This window comes from Hippopotamus amphibius, chromosome X (assembly GCF_030028045.1).
Source record: "Hippopotamus amphibius kiboko isolate mHipAmp2 chromosome X, mHipAmp2.hap2, whole genome shotgun sequence".
In the NCBI taxonomy this organism is placed as follows: domain Eukaryota; kingdom Metazoa; phylum Chordata; class Mammalia; order Artiodactyla; family Hippopotamidae; genus Hippopotamus; species Hippopotamus amphibius.
This window is the reverse complement of record NC_080203.1, coordinates 112,651,587-112,671,025: the sequence shown is the minus strand read 5'-3', so window position 1 is coordinate 112,671,025 and position 19,439 is coordinate 112,651,587. Positions and strand designations below refer to the sequence as shown.

The 19,439-nt window shown below is 37.4% G+C and overlaps 1 pseudogene; it reads left to right on the top strand.

Annotated features, from left to right (window-relative positions):
- Positions 1-19,190, top strand: part of LOC130841567 (uncharacterized) — a 164,104-nt pseudogene extending 144,914 nt beyond the window's left edge.
- The last annotated feature ends 249 nt before the right edge of the window (positions 19,191-19,439 follow it).

The window sequence follows — 19,439 nt, the reverse complement described above, 5'->3', positions numbered from 1 at the left end:
CACATTACAAATTAAAATTATGAGATACCACTAAAATTTAAGAAACATAAGCACATGAGCGTGCGCACACACACGCACACACACACACAATACTCTGTTGTCAAGGATGTAGGCAATGGTAATTCTATTAAGGTATTGATGAGAATATAAGTTGTTTAAAGTACTCTGAAATACTGTTTGATATTATCTACCAAAATTGAAGGTATTCTTGCCCTAGAATTCAGCAATTCTACTCCCACATCTCTACCTAAAAGAAGTGTAGGCATATATATAGCAAGCAACATATACAAAAATATGCTTAGTGTCATTATTTGTAATATCTCAAACTGGAAATAATCTCAAACTTATTGAAAAGTAAAATGGATAAATAAATTATAAGTCAAACAATGAAATATTATGAAAGATAAACATGAATAAATTAGAACTACATGTATGTTTCCCATAAACATAATGCTGAGAAGGTAAATGTAGAACACTTCTTCTATGTTATTCCATTCCAGTAACATAAAAGATCAGGTACACATAAATCATACCGTTTAAGGACACATTCAAAGGAGGTAAAGCTGTAAAGAAAAGAAGGAAATAACTACCATAAAATTCAGATTCTCCTTGTAAGAGAAATGTAGTGATTATAACACAGTCTGAATGAGGTTTTTAGGTTGATGGCTTTATTTATTCCTTGATCTTGAGGATCACTGAACAGAAGTTCATTATATGAGAAAAGACTGAATTGTAAATTCCTGCTTTGTACAGTTTCTTCAATATATATAATAGTTTACAATAAAATGGATTAAAATGTAAAGCAGTTGATTAAAACATAATCCTCTAATATTTGGAATTGCTCTAATTATAGGGAAACACTTTTGCCTGAAACAAGGAAGTCATAGATATATTTGCCATTGACAAGGGGTAGGCCTCAGTGACTGGTGTCTGAAAATTGTGCTCATAATATTGTTCACATTTCACACCACTTAGTTTTGGGCTATCAGAAATAGATATCTTGGTGACAATAGGAAAGCAGGGTTTAATAACATTGTGGATAGATTTCTCCCATTGCCTTTCAAGGACAGAAAAACTCAGGAACCCTAGAATATATATGTTAGTGTAAAAGATTACACAACAGCCTGAGTATGATTTATTTTTTGATGAATTAGTCATCTTTTTTAACAGCAAGAATATACCCTTCACACAACCTCTGAGAAAAATAGTAATGCAGATTTAAACACATATGAACCTGAAAGGATTAGATTTCCTTTCAGATCACTCTTGTTTGAGGTGTGCTAATTAGATAAAGATCTAAGAGCTAAAGTTACTACAGTGAAGTTGCTTCTTAAATGAAGGAAGAAAACATTTTTACAATCGTTTGACTATTCATTGGGTATCTCCTGCTAGATATTTTCTAAGTGCACTCACTTAAATAATTTCATTCAATATTTATGATCAACCAATGGAAATGGAATTATTTTCCAAACTTTACAGATGAGGATATTGAAACTCAAAGTGTATATCTTCTTTAGTCACACACTAAGAAACTGGAATGTTTGGATTTCAAATAAAGTTCTTCTGACCCTGAGAGCATTTGTTTTTGTGCCTACCTGCTACTTTTAGATACCACACTATCAGGATTTATCTGTCATAGTACAATTAGGAAAAGAGAAGGCATGTTAGGTAGTTTAACAAAGGGAGTTTTATATGAGAAGCTAGTCTCAAATTGTTACAAGAGCTGACAAAACAACAGGGAGAGGGCAGATAGCCCAGAGATTATCAAATAGAAAAACCTGCTACCATTACTAAGCTGGAAGGACTATAGAAGGAGCTGATGTTACCAGAGCCCAGGGTCTGAGTTCTTTTACAGGTGCTAGAAACTTGGAGGAGGGGCTGTTTGAGGGGCAGCACAGCTAGCCACCAAGGAGAATCTGGAAACGGAGGAGTGCCCACTTGGCAGGAGCTGAAGTCATAGAATGAGCTGCAAGTTTGGAGCTGGCACTGCAAAGCAAAGTGCTGCCTTGTGGGAGCTGCAACCAGAGTTACTATAGACACTGATAAAGATACCTTGGGAAGGAAAGAGAGAGAGGAAGACATACCTTGGCTTCTCACCTCCAGTCCCCAGCCAGTGCTCCTATTGGTGAAGCCTCAAAAGAACCAGTTTGGCAGGATCTGGGAAAACATCCCTCTTTGGTCTGTGATGTAGAGCAGAGCACGGGAAAGTGGGGGAGGAGGTGGATCTAAGTGAAGAGGAAAATTATCAAATCCCAAGGCTAGCTTTCTAGCCTACTTCAAATTAACCCAGCCCCAAGAGGAGATGCTAAGTTGAAATTACCTAAAGTATCTAAGCAGGCTCATGTTGGAATCATTAATTTAATATGTAATATTTATTCTTTGTTCCCAAGAAAATAAATCATCCTGTAAACTGAATAAATCCACACTTGCTATTTCAGTTAGAAAGAAGTCTAAATAAGTAGCACTGCACAAAAAGGATAAGAAAGCAAGCTGAAATGTATGAAGCAAAAAACATGCCTGCTATCATACAGGACTGATTAAAAAGCATAAAGTAGATGAATGTAGAGGAGTCTAAAAATAAGACTATGTTGTAGCATTGCCTGTTAATGCTCAGAAGGGACATTGATTTGAATGATAATTCCAATTGTTGGTTTTCCTAATGTCTGAATAGTGCTTTCAGAAATCAATTCTTTTGTTATATAAAGTAGCAGCTTATAATTAGAGAGGGGAAATTCACATTTGAAACAAAAGAATTGATTTCTAATTCTAGGTGGTGGAAAAAATATCACCAAGAAATTCAAGACAAAAAAGAAAAAGAGAAAAGAAAAAAGCTGTGAAAGACAAATGCAAAAGAAACGGGAAAAATACAGGGCTGATATTTCATTAGAATACATAAGGGATACAAAGTTTGTGTTTTCTTTCCTATTCTTTTTTTGTAGTTATCCAAAATGATAGACTCTAGAAAGACGGATACCAGGAACATCTGGTATATATTCCTTACAAGTACCTAGGCAGTGCTACCCAACAGAACTTTATTGGATGATGTAATAGTTATAAGGAACTAAATTGCAGTTTTGATCTAATTATAAATAATTTTCACTTAAATTTAAACAGCACATGTAACCAACAATTGCATTTTTAGGGCAGCACAGACCAATGCTTTTGTTCAAACTTGATAGAAAGATGTTTTCCTTCCATAGTGAATAACTTCAAGAAGAACAGTTTTGGAGCATTGAGCTAAAAAGGTGATTCCTTTCTAAAATTCAGAACAGCTAAATTAACCCTGGTGGGGGTTACAGTCAAACTTCCCACATATTCATCTACCCTCTAAATTGATAGTAAACTATTTAGAATTAGAGTGCAGACACTTCTAAGGCTAGGATGGGCATTTATACCTACTTCATATCTTTCAGTGTCTGCTATGAAACTATGATAAAAATTGGGGACTAAATAAATATTTTCTGACAGCATTTTGAAGACCTCAGAAAACTCCATTAAGATCTATAGTGGAAAACTGAAAACAAAATAAACTAAAATATAGAAATTGCTTTTTCCATTCATTCAGTTTCAGCCACTTTTCACCATCTCCACTGCTATGACTTTGGAATCATCCTCTCTTGTCTGGATTATTGCAGTACAATCTCCTAACTGATCTCCTGTTTTTATCCTTTCCTCCTTATAGTCTCTTCTCAACACTGTGTCCAGTGATATTTTAAAACAGAAGTTAGGCCATGTCACTCCTCTAGTCAAAACCCTCCAGTAACTCCATTTTATTGAGTCAAAAGTCAAAGTTTACAATGGCCTAGGAGGCCCTACATGGTCTGCATCCCCCATTTCTCTGATCTTCTCTTTTCTCCCCTGTTCACTCTGCCCCAGCTACGTTGGCTTCTTTGCTCTCACAAACACATAAGGCACCTCTTCTCTTAGGGCCTTTGCCTAGAACATTCTTCCACCAGTGTATTATTTATCTTTCCCATGGCTGTCTTCTTCCTCTCGAGTTTTTGCTCAATTCTCTCTTCCCCAAAGATGCTACTCTGACCACTCTATTTCATTCTGCACCCTGTTCTCAGTACTTCCAGGCCTCCTGATTTCTCTAACCTTTTTCTGTTTGCGTTTCCTTTTTCTACAGTACTCATCAGCTTTAACATACTGGAACATTTATTCATTTATTATGTTTATTTTTCACTGTCTTCCTTCCTCCAGTAGAATGTAAACTCTAAGGAGGCAGCACACTTTGCCTGTTTTGTTCACTGATGAATCCCAAACACCTTGAAAACACACAATAAGCACTTTAGAAAAGTATACTAAATATATTAGCAAATGTTTATTAATCAAGATCTTATGTCTATGATTTATATATATGCAATCATTTTAAGGAATTAAACTTTTATGAGTAAATATATCTGATTGCTAATGTAACATGAAAATTGCCATGTCAGAATTTTCTAAATGAAATCATAAAGTTTCTTTAGTAAATGTTAATTTGTTTCAAAGTGCTTTAACAGTGATATAAAATCCTAGATGTGTTCAAATGGGCTGAGATAATGATATTAAAGAAAGTTCTAATTTTCTTGATGCCCAAGCCCTTCCATCTTTAATTTTAACACTTAAAGGCGCTTCATTAAAATGCATGTTGTATTTAATTTTCCAGGAAATTTCAGAGCATAAAAGAAGTATGTATATTCAAAGCGATTTCCAGTTAAACTAGTTAAAACTTTTAAAATGTAAGTCCATGTCTTTTTAAATAGAGCCTGTGTCTTTTCTGGATGTAGGGCTGCTCTTGGCATGCTTGTATGGGTCAGTGTAGTTCAGAATAGTCAGAATACCTTTATCCTTTCTTTGGTGCTCCTATTTCCTAAACCCTTTATCACATTCTGTACCATCTCTAAGTTACTGATATTGATTTCAAAGCCCCAAAGCACACAGTATTCTCATAACACTTGACCACTGCTGACAGCTGTGGGAGGAAAGCTTGCTCTTTTTAGAGCCTCTGCTTCAGTGTACACATCCCATTTTCATCCCGCCTTTCTTAAAAGAATTATATTACTGACAAATTTAACTTTGAACCCATAAATAAGCCTTGGAATATTTTTCTGGCAACTGCTTCAAAGCTGGTTATTTCTGATTATGTAGTCATGGAAATCATGTTTTATCCTTAAAATTATCCCATACTTATCAATGTTAAAATTAGCATTTTTTCTCTCTTTCTACTTGTGAAGGTCAATTTGCCCTCTCATCTTGTTGTCAAAGCTTGTATTTCCAGAAAAATTTACACTCTAGTATGAACCATCTCTCTTCCCACATGAGTATAAACCCTTTGAGGACAAGGTTATGTCCCATTCATTTTTGTATTCCCTACAGAATTTAGCACGTAACAGGTACTCCATTCCACCTAGCACCAACATAGACTGGTCCCTCATTAATTCTCCCCTGGACTGTAACTTGCTAACTAGTCTCCCCACCTCTGGTTTCTTCATAACTGAACTGCGCTACAGACAGTAAATTACTTGTAAGTAGCCTGGATATAACCTGTTCTATCTGTTAATACACATGCTACTCTCTTTCACTGAAATGTCTTTCACCCAAATCTGCCTGGCTCAATCCTGCACATCCTTCTAGCTTCAATTACTATATTACTTCCTCTGCAAAGGTACCTCTGATGCCTCAGAGTGGCACTACGACCTTGAGCTTAAGTGCTCAGACTCTGAAATCAAATGGCTGGGGTTGGTTTACTTCACCTCTTACTAGTTGAATAACCTCATGAAAGTTATTTAGCCTATCTGTACCTCAGTTTCCTTAACTGGAAAGTAAGGAAAATAATAGCATCTATTTCATCAGGTTGTTGTAAGGATTAAATAAGTTAATATATATAAAGAGCTTGGAACAGTACCTGTCTCATAATAAGGAGTAAATGAATGTTAGCTTTTATTACTAGTATAGTAGATGTATTGACATTGATAGTTTGTTATCACTCTGGTCCCTTAAGCAGAGTTCAGTGTATAATTTTATTATTTTTGTTTAACACTGATTTTTAAGTGGAAATGTAAATGACATATAACATTATATTAGTTTCAAGTGTACAACATAATGATTCAATATACATATATGTTGTAAAATGATCACCACAATAAGTCTAGCTTAACATCCATGACCACACAGTTACAAATTTATTTATTTTTCTTGTGATGAGAACTTTTAAGATCTACCCTCCTAGAGAAGAAAGATGGCGGCAAAGTAGAAGGACGTGGAATGCATCCCTCTCCACAGATGCATCAGGAATACACCAAAAGACGCAATAATTCCCACAGAGAACCAGCTGAACACCAGCAAATGACCTCGGACACCAGAAAGGATCCCGACATAACTGGGTAGGACAGAGGGGAGAAAAAACAAAAGGAGAAAGAGGAGGAGAAGAAAGGAAAGGGACGGGTCCCACACCTTGGGGTGGGGGGATCTGAAACAGAGGGGAGATTGCTAAATTTGGGGAAACGTCCCTTATCTGATGGGGAAACCCCTTCTCCAATGGGGAATTTCCCTGGGTCAGAAGGGAGGCATTTGGGACTGTTCAAAGAGGGTGAAGTGGCTGAGCTGTGGCAGAAGGGAAAGAGTGAGAAACACATGGAGGGTCTGCACCATGGCTCAGCGTGTCTGGACTGAGACATCGGTTCACAGCTGAACAGGGGGCCTGGGAGCTGGAATGTGGGAACCGGAGAACTGGTTCAGGGTGAGAAACATTGTTGGCAGTGGAGAGATGGACTGAGAGAACAGGAGGGAAGAAATCCGCAGTGGAGAGTGCCTACCGCAGAAAGCTGGGCGGCCGTGGCAGCAGCTCAATACTGCTGACTCACAAGCAGGGGGGAGGAGCCGTGGGTGTAGTCTTTCTCTCGGCACCTGTGACAGACAAAGGAAGGACCCCTCTGGGCTTGGCTAACACACTCAGGGATAACAAAGGCCCCTGGGTGGGGCTGGCCTAGAGTGCCTGCAGCCCAGAGCCAAAAGTCCGCAGAGTGGCCCAGCTCTGGAGACATTGTGTTTACACCTGAGCCACATGCGTCCCTCTGAAACAGGCACCACCACAGCCGACTGAGCCACTGTGACCCAGGCAGGGCGTCTTGGTGGAGTTGTAGCGGGGGGAGGAGCTGTGGTTGGAGTCATTCTCTTGGCCTGAGCTGCCCAAGCCGCCATGACCCAGTCAGGGCACCACTGCTCACTCACTCCCAGGGGTAGGAGACACTGTTGTACCCTCTCTCTCCCCACACACTGGCACTTACAGACAAACAATAAAGGAAGCTCTGCTGATCGCAGACTAATACAAAAAGCCCAAGGTGGGGAGAAGGACACTTACAGCTGAGACCCCAAGGAAACAGAAATATTATTATTAATTCTATTGATCCGGTCCATTCTGGGGTCAGTTCTAGGTTTTTTTTTTTTTTTTTTTTTTATTAACTATGATCTTAGTCCTAAGGGACCTACACGTTTTATAACATATTTTTTATTCTATTTTTATTTTTAGCTTTTTTATATACTTCTATTTCTAGCTAAGTTTTTTTCTAGTGCTGAATGTATCTCTCCTAACTTCTTTTCATCTCTATCTTTTATACATTTCTATTTCTTTCTTTTTCTTTTCATATTTCCAATCATACTACGCTCTTCTGTTGCCCTGTCTTCTATGCTTTCTTAGTTTGTTTTATCTTAATATACTTATAAGTAATATTATGGGTCTGCTCTGTTTCCTTGCTTTATTCTCCAGATGACACACTGCTTTGGTTTTTATTATCAGGTTTTGTCTTTATCTTAGTTCTAAGTATAATTGCCTGATTTCATTCTGAGAATCTTCAGTCTGTCTGGTGGTACTCTTGCTCTTTATTATTTTTGATCCTAGCTTTCAAAATCTCCCTGGATTGGTGTTTGTGTATGTGTGGTTTTTTTGTTTGTTTGTTTTTGTTTTTTGTTTTATGTGTGTTTTTTTTTGTTGTTGTTTTGAATTTCTGTTGATTTTCTCTTTGATTGTTTGATGGCATAATGCGGTTCTTCTGTCAGGTCTTTCTAGTGCCTTATGTTCCATTGGATTCAGTATTTCTGTGTCTTATACATGTATGTGTTTCCTTGACTTAGTATTTGTTTGACTCAACACTCTGCCATTAGTGTGGGGCTTGGACAGTCTTCTTTAAACCCCTTTATTGCTGGGACAAGCAACCTCTGAAGTCTGGACTATTCTATCAGAAGTCAAGTAGGAGGCTCTGGGGAGGGAGCACTGAATCCAGGATGCTAGGATACAAGGGAGTCCTCAGACACAGGGAAGATTAACTGCAGAGAACTCTCACAGAGCCTTGTATCAGAGTCTAAGACTCGGCTTTGTCCAACTGTCTGCAACTGCCAGTGCTGGACACCTCACACCAAACTACAAACAAGACAGAAACACAAACCCACCCATCAGCACACAGACTACCTAAAGCCATATTCACCTCACAGATACCCTAAAACACACCCCCTGACATGGCCCTGCTCATCAGAGAGAAAAGACAAAGAGCCATACATCGGAAAGCAGACCCCAGACCCCCCCACCAGGAAGCCTACTCAAGACACTGGACAAACCCCACCACAGGGGGAAGAGGGCAGAAACAAGAGGAATTACTACAGGCAGCTTAGGGAAAGGAGACAGCAAATCCTATAAATTAGACAAAATGAGAAAACAAAGAAACAGCACGCAGGCAAAGGAGCAGGAAAAAAACCCACAAGAACAAATAAATGAAGAGGAAATAGGAAAATGGCCTGAAAAAGAATTCAGAGTAATGACAGAAAAGATGATCCAAAATCTCGATAACAAAATACAGAAAATACAAGAAACAGTTAATAAGGACTCAGAAGAACTAAAGAGCAAACAAACAGTAATGGACAACAAAATAACCGAAATTAAAAATACTCTAGGTGGTATAAACATCAGAATAACTGAGGCAGAACAATGAATAAGTGAGTTAGAAGATAGAATGGGGGAAATAACTGCCACAGAGCAGCAAAGAGAAAAAAGAATAAAAAGAATGGAAGACAGTCTCAGAGAGCCTGGTGACAACATTAAGCACACCAACATTCGAATCATAGGCATCCCAGAAGAAGAAGAAAACAAGAAAGGGTCTTAGAAAATATTTGAAGAGGTTATAGTGGAAAACTTCCCCAACATGGGAAAGGAAATAATTCACCAAGTCCAAGAAGCACAGAGAGTCCCATACAGAATAAACCCAAGGAGAAATACACCAAGGCACATATTAATCAAACTAATGACAATTAAACACAAAGAAAAAATATTAAAAGCAGCAAGAGAAAAGCAACAAATATCATATAAGGGAAAACCAATAAGGATAACAGCTGATCTTTCTGCGGAAACTCTGCAGGGAGAAGGGAATGGCAGGATACACTGAAAGTCCTGAAAGAGAAAAACCTACAGCGAAGAATACTCTACCCAGCAAGAATCTCATTCAGATTTGACAGAGAAATCAAAAGCTTTAGAGACAGGCAAAAGTTAAGAGAATGCAGCACCACCAAACCAGCCTTACAATAATTGCTAAGGGAACTTTTACAAGTAGGAAAGACAAGAGAAGGGAAAGACCTACAAAAACAAACCCAAAACAATTAAGAAAATGGTAATCGGAACACACATGTCAATAATCACCTTAAATGTAAATGGATTAAATGCTCCAACCAAAAGACACAGACTGGCTGAATGGATACAAAAACAAGACCCTCCTATACGCTGCCTACAAGAAACCCACTTCAGACCAAGGGATACATATAGACTGAAAGTAAAGGGATGAAAAAAGATATTCCATGCAAATGAAAGTCAAAATAAAGCTGGAGTAGCAATACTCATATCAGACAAATTAGACTTGAAAGTAAAGACTATTACAAGAGAAAAGGAAGGACACTACACAATGATCAAGGGATCAACCCAAGAAGAACATATAGCAATTGTAAATATCTATGCCCCGAATATAGGAGCACCTCAATACATAAGGCAATTGCTAACAGCCATAAAAGGGGACATCCACAGTAACACAATAATAGTAGGAGATTTTAACACCCCACTTACACCAATGGACAGATCATCCAAACAGAAAATAAACAAAGACACACAAGCTTTAAATGACACCTTAGACCATCTCGACTTAATTTATATTTATAGGACATTCCATCCAAAAACGACAGAATACACTTTCTTCTCAAGTACACATGGAACATTTTCCAGGATAGATCACATCTTGGGTCACAAATCAAGCCTCAGTAAATTCAAGAAATTTGAAATCATATCAAGCATCTTCTCTGAACACAATGCCATGAGACTAGGTATTAATTACAGGAAAAAAACGATAAAAATACAAACACATGGAGGCTAAACAATATGCTATTAAACAACCAGGAAATCACTAAAGAAATCAAAGAGGAAATCAAAAAATATCTAGAAACAAATGACAATGAACACACAACAACCCAAAACCCATGGGACACAGCAAAAGCAGTTCTAAGAGGGAATTTTATAGCAATACAGTCCTACATTAAGAAACAAGAAAAATATCGAAAAAACAACCTAACCTTACACCTAAAACAATTAGAGAAAGAAGAACAAACAAACCCCAAAGTGAGCAGAAGGAAAAAAATCATAAAGATCAGAGCAGAAATAAATGAAAAAGAAAGGAAGGAAACAATAGCAAAGATCAATGAAACTAAAAGCTGGTTTTTTGAGATGATAAACAAAATTGATAAACCATTAGCCAGAATCATCAGGAAAAAAAGGGAGAGGATGCAAATCAACAAAATTAGAAATGAAAAAGGAGAAGTAACAACAGACACCACAGAAATACAAAAGATCATGAGCGACTACTACAAGCAACTATATGCCAATAAATTGGATAACCTAGAAGAAATGGATACATTCTTAGATAAGTACAATCTTCCAAGACTGAACCAGGAAGAAATAGAAACTATGAACAGACCAATCACAAGTACGGAAATTGAGGCAGTGATTAAAAATCTCCCAACACACAAAAGACCAGGGCCAGATGGATTCACAGGCAAATTCTATCAAACATTTCGAGAAGAGCTAACACCTATCCTTCTCAAACTCTTCCAAAATATAGCAGAAGGAGGAACAATCCCAAACTCATTCTACAAGGCCACCATCACCCTGATACCAAAACCAGGCAAAGATGTCACAAAAAAAGAACATTACAGGCCAATATCACTGATGAATATAGATGCAAAAATCCTCAACAAAATACTAGCCAACAGAATCCAACAGCACATTAAAAAAATCATACACCATGATCAAGTGGGGTTTATCCCTGGGATGCAAGGATTCTTCAATATACACAAATCAATCAATGTGATACATCATATCAACAAATTGAAGGATAAAAACCACATGATCATCTCAATAGATGCAGAAAAAGCTTTTGACAAAGTTCAACACCCATTTATGATAAAAGCTCTCCAGAAAATGGGCATAGAAGGAAATTACCTCAACATAATAAAAGCCATATATGAGAAACCAAAAGCCAACATGGTTCTTAATGGTGAAAAACTGAAAGAATTCCCTCTAAGAACAGGAACAAGACAAGGGTGTCCACTCTCACCATTATTATTCAACATAGTTTTGGAAGTGTTAGCCACAGCAATCAGAGAAGAAAAAGAAATAAAAGGAATCCAAATTGGAAAAGAAGTAAAATTGTCACTCTTTGCAGATGACATGATATTATACATAGAAAACCCTAAAGACTCTACCAGAAACCTGCTAGCACTAATCGATGAGTTCAGTAAAGTAGCAGGATACAAAATTAATGTGCAGAAATCTCTTGCATTCCTATACACTAATAATGAAAGAGTAGAAAGAGAAATTAAGGAAACTCTCCCATTTATCATTGCAACAAAAAGAATAAAATACCTAGGAATAAACTTGCCTAAGGAGGCAAAAGACCTGTATGCAGAAAACTATAAGACACTGAGGAAAGAAATCAAAGATGATACAAACAGATGGAGAGACATACAATGTTCTTGGACTGGAAGAATCAACATTGTGAAAATGACTGTACTACCCAAAGCAATTTACAGATTCAACACAATCCCTATCAAATTACCAATGGCATTTTTCACAGAGCTAGACCAAGAAATCTTACAATTTGTATGGAAACACAAAAGACCCCGAATAGAAAAAGCAATCTTGAGAAGGAAAGATGAGTTCATGGAATTAGGCTTCCTGACTTCAAACTATACTACGAGGCCACAGTGATTAAGGCAGTATGGTACTGGCACAAAAATAGAAGGGAAGATCAATGGAACAGAATAGAGAATTCAGAGGTAAAGCCAAGCACATATGGGCACCTTATCTTTGACAAAGGAGGCACGAATATACAATGGAAAAAAGACAGCCTCTTCAATAAGTGGTGCTAGGAAAATTGGACAGCAATATGTAAAAGGATGAAATTAGAACACTTCCTAACACCATACACAAAAGTAAACTCAAAATGGATTAAAGACCTACATGTAAGGCCAGACACTATGAAACTCCTGGAGGGAAACATAGGCAGAACACCCTATGACATCCATCAAAGCAAGATCCTTTTTGACCCACCTCCTAGAATCATGGAAATAAAATCAAGAATAAACAAATGGGACCTAATGAACCTTAAAAGCTTTTGCACAGCAAAAGAAACCATAAACAAGATGAGATGACAACCCTCAGAATGGGAGAAAATACTTGCCAATGAAGCAATGGACAAAGGAATAATCTCCAAAATATACAAGCAGCTCATGCAGCTTAATACCAAAAAAGCAAATAACTGAATTCACAAATGGGCAGAAGACCTAAATAGACATTTCTCCAAAGAAGACACACAGATGGCCAACAAACACATGAAAAGACGCTCAACATCACTAATCATTAGAGAAATGCAAGTCAAAGCCACAATGCAGGATCACCTCACACCAGTCAGGATGGCCATCATCCAAAAATCTGGAAACAACAAATGTTGGAGAGGGTGTGGAGAAAAGGGAACTCTCCTGCACTGTTGGTGGGAATGTAAGTTGGTACAGCCATTATGGAAAACAGTTTGGAGGTTCCTTAAAAAACTAAAAATACAACTACCATATGATCCAGTAATCCCACTCCTGGGCATATACCCAGAGAAAACCATAATCCCAAAAGAAACATGTAGCATAATGTTCATTGCAGCACTATTTACAATAGCCAGGACTGGAAGCAACCTAAATGCCCATCCACAGATGAATGGATAAAGAAGATGTGGCATATGTATACAATGGAATATTACTCAGCCATAAAAAGGAATGCAATGGAGCTATATGTAATGAGGTGGATACACCTAGAGTCTGTCATACAGAGTGAAGTAAGCCAGGAAGAGAAAAACAAATACTGTATGCTAACTCACATATACAGAATCTAAAAAAAAAAAAAAATGGTACTGATGAACCCAGTGACAGGGCAAGAATTAGGATGCAGATGCAGAGAATGGACTGGAGGACACGGGGTTGGGGGGGGGGCGAAGGGGAAGCTGGGACAAAGTGAGAGAGTAGCATAGATATATATACACTACCAACTGTAAAATAGATAGCTAGTGGGAAGTTGCTGTATAACAACGGGAGATCAACTCGATGATGGGTGATGCCTTAGAGGACCAGGACATGGAGGATGGGAGGCAGTCGCGGGAGGGAGGGGATATGGGGATATAAGTATAAATACAGCTGATTCACTTTGGTGTACCTCAAAAGCTGGTACAAGAGTGTAAAGCAAATATATTCCAATAAAGAGCTTAAAAAAACTACCCTCTTAGCAACTTTAAAATATACAATGCGGTGTTGTTAATTATAGTCACCATGCTGTACATTACATACCCAGACGTATTTATTTTATAACTGGAAGTTTGTAGTTTTTGACCACCTTTACCCATTTTGCCAGACTCCCACCCCCATTCTGACAGCCACCAATCTGTTCTCTCTATCTAGGAGTTCAGGGGTTTTTTGTTTGTTTTTGTTTGTTAGATTTTAAACTAATTTTAAATTAATTTTACCTCCTGACCAAACCATGAGCTGACTGAGGACAGATACTTTTACTCAGTCATCTGCTGGCTCTAGTACAGTGCTTAATATTCAAAAGAGCACAATGCATATTTTTGGAATGATTTAATAAGTAAACTGAATTATCTTTTTAATGAAACCATCAATATACCTAGCGATTAGTTCCTAATACCTGCCCAAGGGATGTGTGATAATTTTAAAGTATCACACTTAAAAATGTGTGGTGATAGTCATCTTTCATCAGTGTCAGGAGCTGTGCCAGTCATTGTACTGAATACAATGTTTTCTTTTAAACCAACCCTGTGAAATAGATTCTATTAAGACATGAGGAAGCTGAGACACAGAGACTCAAGTAATTTCTTTCCTTAGCATAGAGGAATTCAAGAATATAACAAACACTTTGTTTCCTGCCAATCCAACATTCATTCAACTGGCCACTCTACTTCCATGTTTAACACTCACAGGAAAAATAAAATGCTTCAATCATCAATGTTTCATATTGAAAGCGACACTTTTAAAGTATTATTTCAGTACTTCTGGACAACAGTTAACACCTGATGTATGCAAGCAACTTCTATTAGTGTCAATAGAAACACAGGGTGTTTGAAAGATTTTATTTTCCTAATGAACTATGTTGCATGAAAACCCTAAGGCTGAAATGAATTACTTTAGATAGCTGAGGCCTTGTAACTCATGTGTTCATGGTCCATCTTCCATGTTTAGAAACAACATGTTCCTCTAACCCTTAAAGATTTTATTTTATAATTATAATTCATTATTAACCCCATTTTCATTATAACCTAAAATCTGCCACTATGACATTTTAAATTAATAACTCACATTTAGCCATTAGTAAATTATCTCAAATTGATCCAAAATATAAGAATAGAAAAACAATGTGTTTATTCACTCATTCATTCATGTAACTCTTTGGAAATCAGACATATTTCCTGCTGAACCTGAACGAGGAAGCACGTATCCCCAAGAGGTGCTGGCAGCTTTACTGGTCCAAAGATCAAGGAAGAAAAACTGACCAATACAGAGAAACCAGCTATAACTGGGTGGGCTGAATGTACCTAAAACCACTTCGGTAAAATTAAACAGAGGCTCTTCATTTTCTGAGCAGCCCAAAATGACAAAAGACAAATGTACATTCTACAAGGTCCCTTTCACAATGTTTGAAACTTTAGGGCAATCAGAATATTCGGCCCCCAAATATGCCACTTTGGCAAAAGGATTATTTTGAGTTGAAGGCAATTGAGACTCAACAAACAGAGGAAGGTTCTCTCCCCTTTCGTTATCTTCCTAAAAGCAGCATATGAATTTCCCTTTGAGGATAGTGCTCCCTCTTCCAGCCCCAGTACCAGGGAGACAAGAGGAACTCTGATTATCAAAGACTGGAGTTGACACCAAGATGAGTTTACGTAAACAGACCTTATGAAAACAGCCTTTATCTTCCATTATTTCCCCCATATGTCTTACTTTCCCATAATTTATCACCCCTTGAAGCCTAACCTTCTTTCCTCTGTTAAAAGGTATATAAACCCCCAATTTCAACTGCCTCTGTTTCACTTTTCTCTAAACTCCTGTGCACGTAAATATTAATAAAAATTGTGTGCCTTTTCTCCTGTTAATATATCTTTTATTAGTTTAATTAGAAGGGCCACAGGTTCAGAAACCAAAAGAGTAAAGTTTTTCCTCCCTAACAAGTCTTACCTAAAGCTGTGGCTGTGTTTCTATTGTTGTTGTTGTTGTTTGTACAGTGTGATTACATGGCTTATTAGCTTAACCTTTTGACAAGCCAGTTTGTTTCAAATTAATCTGTTGCTTTTGCCCTAAAGAGTTCTTATTAGTACTTGGGAATTCTAAATTTTCTCCATTGTGGGGTCCCTATTCCAGGAAAATAAAGAGCTCTATAGCTTAACTTTGAGGATTGAAATCGTACTTCTGATATTCCAGTAACATTACCCAAATTATCTGCTTGACTGGACCTCTCCACATCACTATTTGTGTTTTCCATTAGCATGTTCTTTCCATCTTTGAGCATACCACCCAGGACCAACACACAACTTCAGATGGCACCATTCACAATGAGTATCCAGTTCTAGCCATGAAGTACATAGCCTACGTGACTGGTTGAACGTGGCAATACTGAGCCCACCCCTTATTATTTCACCATTACTTGGATTATTTTTACCCTGGCTTTTTTTCGGAAATTATTTCATGTAGCTTAAAAAATCTATACAATTAAATTCAAAATAAAAAATTTTAAACTTTTATTTACTAGTGTACCCAAATTTTAAAGAAAAAATGATTAGCTCATAAAATAGAGGCATCCTTTTTTTCTCAGGTTTCTAATAGCCAGTCTGCAAGGGGGAAGTGGCCATTTACCCAGGTAACATTGTCCACACATTAAAAACAAAACAATTGCTTATATGAAACAAAACTATTCATGGAACTCAAACTAGACATGATATCCTCAATGTTAGTTCAGATCCTGGAAGAAGCAGACACTAAGACAGGATTAAACAAGGCAGAGATTTATTGGGGAAATGGCTGTGGAAAAGAGGGGAGGGTACTGAAAGAAGTTTGGGGAGCCATCAGACCACAATACAGTTTGGACCCCTGTGGAAGAGAGGTGGAAGGAAGGAAGGTTAAGTAGGAAGAGTCTTAGACTGCAGTGCAGTTTTAAGAAAGTTTCAGCATGGTTGATGGGGAGTCCTTGAGCCAAAGTTGCTGGTTAGAGAAGCCCTGTATCTTGCAGGAATATCCCTGCTCTAGTATCCCTGCTGCACACCATTATTGACTAGAAGCAACCTGTGGGAATTGTAGTGATGGATTCAGAGCTCAACAACTGAGGCTACTGGTCAATTATGCCCCACAGTAGGAGATGTGTGAGCAACATTTTCATGGCTGCCATATCCTCACTCTCATTTCGATGAATCTGAAAAGACGATGACTACTAAATGTAAATGATTTACTTGAACCAAGTTTGAAACTTTATGTACCTTGGAAACTGATACTTCCCAATTATTTTAACCTTCATGACCAGCTGGATTTGCCCTTACTCAGATTATACTGGCAATGAGTTTTATAAGTCTTGAAATATGAGAATCCATGCCCCATGGAACTGGCATACTACTGAAGGTTATAGACATGTCAGCGATGAAATATAACACAAGGTGAAAGGAAATGCATGTTTAATAAAGGTATAAACAATATATTGTGGAGGGGCAGGGAGGAATGGGAGGTTTCACAAAGCTGGCATTTCATAAGGGACTTTACAGATGAGTAGTGTTCCAAAGCAGATTAACTGAAAGTAACCCAACCAATTTGCATTTATTGTTTGAAGTAATGAGAACTAATGAGTTAATGTAGATCTGTAGTTCTCAAGCTATAGTGCACATCAGAATCATCTGGTGGGCTGGTTAAAACACAGGTTACTGAATCCACCCCCACCTACAGAATTTCTGAATCAGTAGGCCTGGGAATAGAGCCTGAAAATTTGTATTTCTAACAAGTTCCCAGGTACTGCTCACGTTGTTGCTCTGGGTAGCACACTTGGAGAACCAAGAAAGTAAAACAAGAATAGTGGTGTTTTAGAATATGAGTTACCCAAATAATGAGTATGAGAAGTACTCACATGTGTAATGAGTATGTACTCTCATGCTTCTCTCCCTTTAATTAACCTGGAACATGTCATCCATCATAGGATTATTATTAAGAGCACAGGAGCTTTGGAACTGAGCAAGTCTGGGTTCAAGATAGGAATTCTTGGGCTTGGATATTTTGTTTGTTTTTTGTTCTTTTGGATTCATCACCCAGCCACTGGCAATCACTCATTAATATCTGTCCCTATAGCTTTACCTTTCCCAGAATGTTATACAAGTGGTTCAAATAGAGTGTAGATTTGGGGATCTGGTTTCCTTTACTTGCCAACATGCATGTGACACATCCGTGTTCTTACAAATATCAGTATTTCATTCATTTTTATTGCTGAGTAGTATCCCATTGGATGCACATACCACACTGTCTATTCATCAGTTGAAGGACTTTTTCATCATTTCCAAATTCTGGCATTATGAATAAAGTTTCTGGAAATATAATCATTTCGCTTAGGTAAATATCTAAGAGTGAAGTTTCTAGGTCATGTGGCAAGTGTATGTTTAACTTTATAAGAAACTGCCAAACCATTTTCCAATGGGGCTGTACCATTTCGCATTTCCACAGCAATACATGAGAATTCCAGTTTCTCCACATCTTTGCCAGCATTTAATATTGTCAGTTTATTATTTTTTAAAATGTAAACCATTCTAATAAATATATGGTGGTATTTCACTGTTGCTTTAATTTAAACTTCCCTAATGATTAATGATGTTAATACCTATTCATGTACATATTTGCAATCCATACACTTTCTTTGGTGAAATTTTACTTTGGTGTTTCTAGTATAGATAACATAACACTCTACTCTCAAGTAATATATCACTTCACCTATAGTAGAAGAACCTTAAAATAGTACAATTTATTTACCTTCTCCTGGCCCTTGTGTTATTGTCATACAGTTTATTTTTACATCTGTTATAAATACTGCAATACATTGTTATTATTTTTATTTAAACTTTCAATTATCTTTTAATGTAATTTAGAACATAAGAAAACACCATTTTGTATTTACTCACATATTCCCCAATTCTGGTGTTATTTGGTTTTTTGTATAGATGCAAGTTTTTATGTGGTATCATTTCCTTTTACCCAAAGAACTTCCTTTACAATTGTATGTCTGGCCAGTCCCTACCCCAGCAGACTGGATGCAGTCAGCCAGCCCCACTTCACTATAACCATGTGTGACCAAAAATGCTGTGATCAAAAATGCCACTATGTCAGAGGAAATGCAACATGACTTGGCGGAGTGTGCTACTCAGGCATTGGAGAAATATAACACAGAGACAGACATTGCAGCCTATATTAAGGAGTTTGACCAGAAACACAATCCCACCTGGCACTAAATCCTGGGGAAGAACTTTAGTAATTACATGACACATTAAACCAAATACTTCATCTATTTCCACCTGGGCCAAGTGGTCATTCTTCTGTTCAAATCTGGTTAAAAGCATAGACTCTCCCACATACCCAGTGATCCATCCAAAAACAAGGACTACAGCCTAAATTCCAAATGCCAGACTTAAATCTTTAGCCTTGCCTAAGACAACACCTTGATCTTTGAACATTTTTTGTGTTGTTTTATACAAGGCATTCTCTGCACTAATTCGTTGAGGTTCTAAAACAATTAATAAAACAACTTACATTTGTATATATGTTCTATTTCTTACCTCTCTGCCACGCTTTTCCTCCTCAAA